The 7294-nt window shown below is 39.9% G+C and overlaps 1 long non-coding RNA gene across 1 annotated transcript in view; it reads left to right on the top strand.

Moving 5' to 3' along the window:
- LOC105547223 overlaps positions 1–5751 on the top strand; it is a 57427-nt gene extending 51676 nt beyond the window's left edge. Inside the window, exons 4-5 of the long non-coding RNA XR_001007193.1 lie at positions 2299–2393; positions 4505–5751. This is a non-coding gene — a long non-coding RNA (uncharacterized LOC105547223). The remainder of the gene's footprint in view (positions 1–2298; positions 2394–4504) is intronic.
- The last annotated feature ends 1543 nt before the right edge of the window (positions 5752–7294 follow it).

Raw genomic sequence — 7294 nt, 5'->3', positions numbered from 1 at the left:
CATGAAAGAAAACTGGGTACTAGGAAGCAGGTTCTCACTAGGCATCAAATCTGCCAGTACTTTGATCTTGGACTTCCCAGCCTCCAGAACTGTCCTCCTTATTCATCCCTCAGTGGTGAGCACCTGAGGTGACTTAGCAACAGTTTTGTACTTTGTGTCAAATGGACAAATGTATTCCCACTGGCCCTTTGTGTGTCTGAGTGTGTTTCTAACTATCTTCTTTTGTGTTCTCTTTTTATTATACTTATGTTCATTTCACAATTCTTTTTTGTTTTTAAGAGAGTAGGGGGCCGGGCACGGTGGCTCACACCTGTAATCCCAGCACTTTCGGAAGCCAAGGCAGGTGGATTACCTGAGGTCAGGAGTCCAAGACCAGCTTAGCCAATGTGGCGAAACCCCATGTCTCTACTAAAAAAAATACAAAAATTACCTGGGCCTGGTGGCAGGTTCCTGTAATCCCAGTTACTCTGGATAAGTCAACAAACTCTGAAAAGTCAACAAACTGGTAACTCTGGCTCAGAGGAAGACATGCATTTCATACTTAAAGGTCAAATACCCACAGCCCAATCACTTTTTGATAAATGATATCCAGCAAATGACACCAATTTTAGCTACTTAATAAGATGAATCCTCAAGAGGTGGAGGCAGGAGAATTACTTGAACCTATGAGGTAGAGGTTGCAGTGAGCCAAGACTGTGCCACTGCACACCAACCTGGGCAACAGAGTGAGACTCTGTCTCCAAAAACAAAAAGAGAGAAAGAGAGATTGGGGGGGGTCTCACTCTGTCACTCAAGCTGGAGAGTGCTGTGATGCAATCATAGCTCATTACAGCTTCAAACTCTTAAACTCAAGCAATCCTCCCAATTCAGCCTACTGATTAGCTGGAACTCAAGGCACACACTACCACCACTGGCCAATTTTTGAATTTTTTTGTAGAGACACTATCTTGCTATGATTCCCAGTCTGGTCTCAAACTCCTGACTTCAAGCAATCCTCCTGCCTCAGCCTCTTGAGTAGCTGGGATTACAGTCATGAGCCACTGTGCCCACTTGAATTTTTATTGAGTGCCTATTCCACAAGAAATGCTATAACAAATGTCAGAAATTAAATGGTGAGTCAAAGCAAAGTCCCTGTCTTTCCTGGGGTTTACAGTATTACTCTCCCCATGAACATCAACGACAACAGTAACTGACACATAGAATTACATGTATTGATTAACTGAATGCTCACACACACATGAAGATATCCTTGTCATGATTTTGTCGAGGAGGAAAGGGAGGCACAGAGAGCATGAGGAATTTGCCCAGAGTCACATGCTCTAGGGGTGGAGCCTATATACCGTTTGTCTCTCCTTTACTATATTTACTCTCCTATAGGTTGTAAACCAAAAATAAAATTCTAAGGCACCACAACCATCTGAATGGACCCCTCCTCTCAGCCAGGGGCATTCCAAAGCTAACCTGGAAAATGAGTTCAGGCTATGATGAGAAAAGGGAGCCAAAATACCTCATTATACCCTCCTCCCTTTTGGAATTACTGGTACAAGAGACTTTTTAAGTCTGATAAGAAATATTTACAATCTATTCTCTCTGAAACCTGCTACCTGGAGGCTTTATCTGCATGATAAAACCTTGGTCTCCACAACCTTTATCATAATCCAGACATTTCTTTCTATTGATAATAATGTTCTCAACCAATTGCTAATCAGAAAATCTTTAAATCTGCCTGTGATGTCGAAGCCCCCATTTCCAGTTGTTCCACCTTTCTGAACTGAACCAATGTACATCTTACATGTATTAATTGATATCTCGTATCTCCCTAAAATGTATAAAACAAAGCTGTGGCCCAACCACCTTGAGCACATGTTTTCAGGATCTTTTGAGGCTGTGTCATGGGCCATTAGTCACTCATAACTGGCTCAGAATAAATCTCTTCAAATATTTTACAGAGTTTGACAGTTTGCATTGACACAATGTAGATATCATCTGAGATGTTATACTAACCCATTTATTTATTATTCACTCACTACATAGTTATTAAACATCTTTGATGTGCTAGGCATGTGGGGGTGGCTCTCGGCAAACAAAGGAAGGTGCTCAGTCCCTGTCATTGAGTGAGGCCCATAAACACATAATTCCAGCGCAACCTGTTATGTGAAAAGACATGGTATATACCAAGTGAAATGGAAACAAAGGAGGAAATGACTAACTTTGCCTGGGATTGCTGAGAAAGACTTTGTAGAAGAGAAGATTTTTTATCAGTGTCATGAAGGCTTAATAGCAACTCATTTGTTAAAGAATCATGAAAAGATCAACTCCAAGAAAGAAAAGGAAACATGGAAGGACCTGGACTGAAGTCACGCCAGTACAAGAGGGGTACTGGCAAAGGTGAGGTAGGTGGGTGGGAAATAGCAGGACTTGAGGGTAAGACATTGAATTGAAAACAAAATAATGGTTATTGATCAAACTCAGTGGGACTTAGGCTGGAGAGTAATGTATATGGCTCTGGCGTTTTGAAGGACATTGTTGAAGGCAAGGGAAAGCGTCCCCTTCACCCTCTGAAGGTTTGCTGAAAATATTTAACAAGAGGACGATTAATAGGAGAAAAGGCATACAAATTTATTTGATCATAGTTTTTCATGACACAGGGGCCTTCAGAATGAAATAATCCCCCCAACTCGAGGTTACAGAAAGAATATGGATTCAGAGCACAGCCAAAAATAGGCTATGGTGGTAAACCAGGCTTTAGTGGCAAGACAGGTTATGAGAGAGACAGAACAGGAGGCCTGCCTAGCAAAGCTGTCCTTGTTATATAGATGAAACCTCTCGGGTAGCAGACAGAATAGATGACAAATTCTTCTTACCTTTGACAAATTCTCTCACCTTTAAAGGTGTCAGACTCTTAGTTAATCTTTCCTAGAACTGACAAGGGAATCCTGGCTGCATGAATGTAGATTCTCTACAGATGTAAATTTCCCCCATGAAAGGCAGCTTTGCAGGGCCAGTTCTGTTTGCTGGCCCTCTGGCAGTCCTCTCAAAATATATCAAAGAAATATATTTTGGTGTAAAATATCTTGATTTCCTTCCACATCAAGGATGAAAGTTGCTGAAGAAAGGAAAAAAATGTTGGTAGCTCTTGCAGTGATCTAAGCAAAAATTGAGGCACTGGAGAGGAGAGAGTTATTTAGAGGTATGAATCAACAGAGCTTGATTAAGTTTAAGGGGTAAAGGAGTGATTGGGTGTCTGAGTGGATAATGTAACAATCAAAATCGTATCTCAAATTCTGCAAGATTCCTTTTGAGCTAGAATTGTTCAAAGCACATTCAAAGCAGCATCTGTTGAACTCTGACAGCCCAGAAAAACAATAGCTAACTCATGCAGGGCTAAATAGCTCTTAGAAACATAGTGAGCCATTGTTTTTGTTATGTTAATGGATTCAGTTGATCCTCACAAAAACCTCATGAAGTAGGTGGGACCATATTCCATTTTACAGATGAGGAGATCAGTTCAGGAAATTAAACAGAGAGGTGAACTGACTTAACCAAGATGATATAGACAGTAAGTGGTGGAGTCTGACTTCAAACACAGTCAGTTTTTATGAGGCCTTATTCTGAGGTTTAAAGTGCCCCAACATTATAACAAGAGCCATAGGAGTTATGAGCCAGGAACCATGAACAAAAACCTGTGTGTGTGTGTGTGTGTGTGTGTGTGTGTGTGTGTATGTGTGTGTGTGTGTGTATTTGATATGTATATACCCAGACAATCTTCATCCACATCAAGGTATGAAAAATTATCAGTCCTCCGTAAGGTACAATCTTTATTGCATTTAAAAATAATATATTTAAGCTGAGTGCAGTGGCTCATGCCTATAGTCCCAGCACTTTGGGAGGCCAAGGTGGGAAGATCACTTGAGCCCAGGAGTTTGAAAGCAGCCTGCGAAACATGGTGAGACTCTGTCTCTACAGAAAAAAAAAAAAAAAAATTAGGCGAGCATGGTGGCATGTGCTTGTGGTCCCAGCTACTTGGGAGGCTGAGGCAGGAGGATCAGTTGAGCTCAGGAGATCAAGGCTACAGTAAGCCACTATAGAGTTCATGCCACTGCATGCTAACCTGGATGACAGAGCAAGACTCTATCTCAAAATAATAATAATAATATATTTAGGCTGGGTTCTGTGGTTTATGCTTGTAATCCCAGCATTTTGGGAGGCCAGGGTGGGAAGATCTCTTGAATCCAGGAGTTCAAGACGAGCCTGGGTAACATATTGAGACCCTGTCTCTATATGTAAATAAATAAATCAATCAAATAAAAATAGTATATTTAAATAACGAAAATAAATAAAACATATTTAAGTATCTAACATGTTAAAATATTTAAATAAAATATGATCTTACACTATTAAAATTTTGAAAAATTAAGAGAGGAAATAATCTTCTGTTGTTTTACCACCTTAATAAACTATTTTAATTTCTAGTAAATTCATTCTTTTCTTCATTTTTTTTAAGACTAGTCAAGTGGAGCAGTGGAAGTGAAGATGGAACAAAGAAATCCATAAACCAGTTATGATTAAGTAGTTGTAAACACCAACTGCATTCAGACCAACACCCATATATATTTTTTTAATTGTAGGCATAGTATATATAAAACTTCAATTCCTGCTTTTTTTTTCACCTAACATTATATCATATGCATTTTCCATACTGTTTCACAATTCCTTTTATTTGTAATTGTTTAATCCTGCAAAATAATGCTTCGAATGAACATATGATCATTTTCTTAAGTATTTCCCTACTATTAGAAGTGAAGTTTCTTCCAGCATTTTTCTGTTTGCTGTGATGAATATTTTTATGTATAGAGATTTTTCAGTTTGGTAATGAGTTTTTGAAAATCTACTTTACCAAAAACCAGGAAAACCCATGTCTTTCTTTGGTACTTTTGCCAAGATATTACTTTTACTTGACTTTCAGCAAGTATAGGATGAAAGTACACAAGTCTGCAAGGACCTTGGAAGTAACTTGTTTCTGTCTAATTTTTATAAAATTTCCAGGAGGTAGTCATACAGCTTTAATTTGATCTCATCCACTAGTTTTAGCATTGGTATTGCCATATTGATTATGGACACATAAAACTGTAACTCCTGGAGCCAACCTGTCAGGCTTTCCTATGTGAAACCAATGCCACCACCCCACCCGCACTCTAGCACCTTCTATCCACTGATTTTAGTCATTGACTTGCTCTCTACCTCTTTCTGTTTGTTGTCTTCCAGTTTGTCTCTTTCACTCCTCCCCTCCCTTCTCTATCTTGCTCTCTGACCCAAGAGGCTGACCTGTATGAACCACATCAGTGATTGGCTGGTGGGGCCCCCCAGCAAAGAGGATGGAATGAAGTGAGGGTATTTACTCGCTTAATTGCCTCCAGGCTGGGTCACTCACAGCTGGCCATGTCCTTCCATCAAAGATCAGAGCTCTCCTCAAGGTAGCCCTCTCCACAAACTTTCTTGAGTTTCTCTTTCTGGGTTTTGTTAACTATTTTCTCAACTTGTCCCTTCACGCCTAGAGGTAATAGCAGGCGGGGGATGCTGTGCTATTCCATTTGGTTTTCCTGCACCCTTCCCATGTTTGTATATAGTCCTTTTCATCAAAGTATTGGGACTGTCCTAATTCGAATGTGCCATCTTTTTTCTGTTTCCTGCTGAGAACGGTTCAACTCACTCTGGGTACACTCAATAAATGTAACTCAGACAGTCACAATATTGAAGTTGTAACTATGTGTTTGTTGATATCACTGGTCCAGAAAATAATGACATGGCTCACTCTGCCCACCTCTTTAGTTTCCGTTTCTGCATTACTCACTCTCTTCACAATTCCCCATCAGAATGGGAAAAAACTTCACTAATAAACTTAGAGATGGAGAGTAGAGTTCATCCTCAATGGCTTGTGAACCAAAAGAGGTTTTTTTGTGTGTTCGATTTTGTTTTTCTTTTTTTCTTTAAAGTTCAGATTTTTCTTTGTAAAAACTCTCATGTTAGATAAGTGCCCATGCCAGAGCTATTTAAGTAATAGCATGAAAGGATGTTACAAAAACTAGATGTGTATTTGTCCTTGGTAGTTGCCTTTCCTTGTTCAATGCCTAACAGGCTATGATGAAATAACTCTGGTAATCATGACTTTAAAAACAATAAGGAGTCAGCTTCTCTGAGTGCTCGAGTTATCCCATGTCTATAAGACAACCTCGTTTAGAAACGGAAGTATTTCTTCCAAGCCTTTGGGAGCACCGTCTGCCAGGTTATTATCTGAGTGTGCTTAATCGCTTAATCTAAGTTGTGTCAACGGAAAGAGTCAAACTCTGTAAAATATTTGAAGAGATTAATTCTGAGCCAAATATGAGTGACCATGACCTATGACACAGCCCTCAGGAGGTCCTGAGAATATGTGCCCAAGGTGTCAGGGCATAGCTTGGTTTTGTACATTTTAGGGAGACATGAGACTTCAAATACATTTAGGATATACACTGGTCCAATCCAGAAAGGCAAGACAATGTGAAGCGAGGCGGGGGGCTTCCAGGTTATAGGTAGATTTAAAGTTTTTCTAATTGGTAATTGGGTGGAAGAGTTATCAATGGATAGAAATGTCTGTCTTGCGACAAGAAGTTACGAAGACCAAAGTTTAATCATGCAGATGAAACTGCCAGGTAGAGAATAGATAGTTAATGTTTCTCTTCTTTTTTGTTCCCTTGATTCTACCCGCTCCCTCCAAATGTTTCTTTTCAGACTTAAGGTCTGTGTTGAAGTTAATACTGGAGAGGTGTAATGAGGCATGTCTGATCCCACTTCGCATCATGGCCTGAACTAGTCTTTCAGGTTAGATTTTAAAGTGCCCTGGCTAAAGAGGAAGTCATACAGATGACTGTAGCGGCAGGTGGTGGGGGGTGGGGAGGGGGACTCAGAATTTTATTTTTGGTTTACATTTGTCATTTTATAGGAAGAATGTTTTTTGAGTAGAATTAAGAAGATGCTCACAAGATTAAGGCATAATAGAATTTCCTTCCTTCCTTCCTTCCTTCCTTCCTTCCTTCCTTCCTTCCTTCCTTCCCTTCCTCCCTCCCTCCCTCCCTCTCTTCTTTCTTTCTTTCTTTCTTTCTTTCTTTCTTTCTTTCTTTCTTTCTTTCTTTCTTTCTTTCTTTCTTTCTTTCTTTCTTTCTATAAGCTACTTAATAGGCACATCTAAGTGCTTGGCAGTGTGCCAGGGCTGGAAGTAGTGGGGAGTGATGCCTAGGATGGTCCCTCACCTACTCCT

This window comes from Mandrillus leucophaeus, unplaced genomic scaffold (genome assembly GCF_000951045.1).
Source record: "Mandrillus leucophaeus isolate KB7577 unplaced genomic scaffold, Mleu.le_1.0 Scaffold381, whole genome shotgun sequence".
NCBI classification, from domain to species: Eukaryota; Metazoa; Chordata; class Mammalia; order Primates; family Cercopithecidae; genus Mandrillus; species Mandrillus leucophaeus.
The sequence above is the reverse complement of the archived record's forward strand: the minus strand, read 5'-3'. Positions and strand labels throughout refer to the sequence as shown.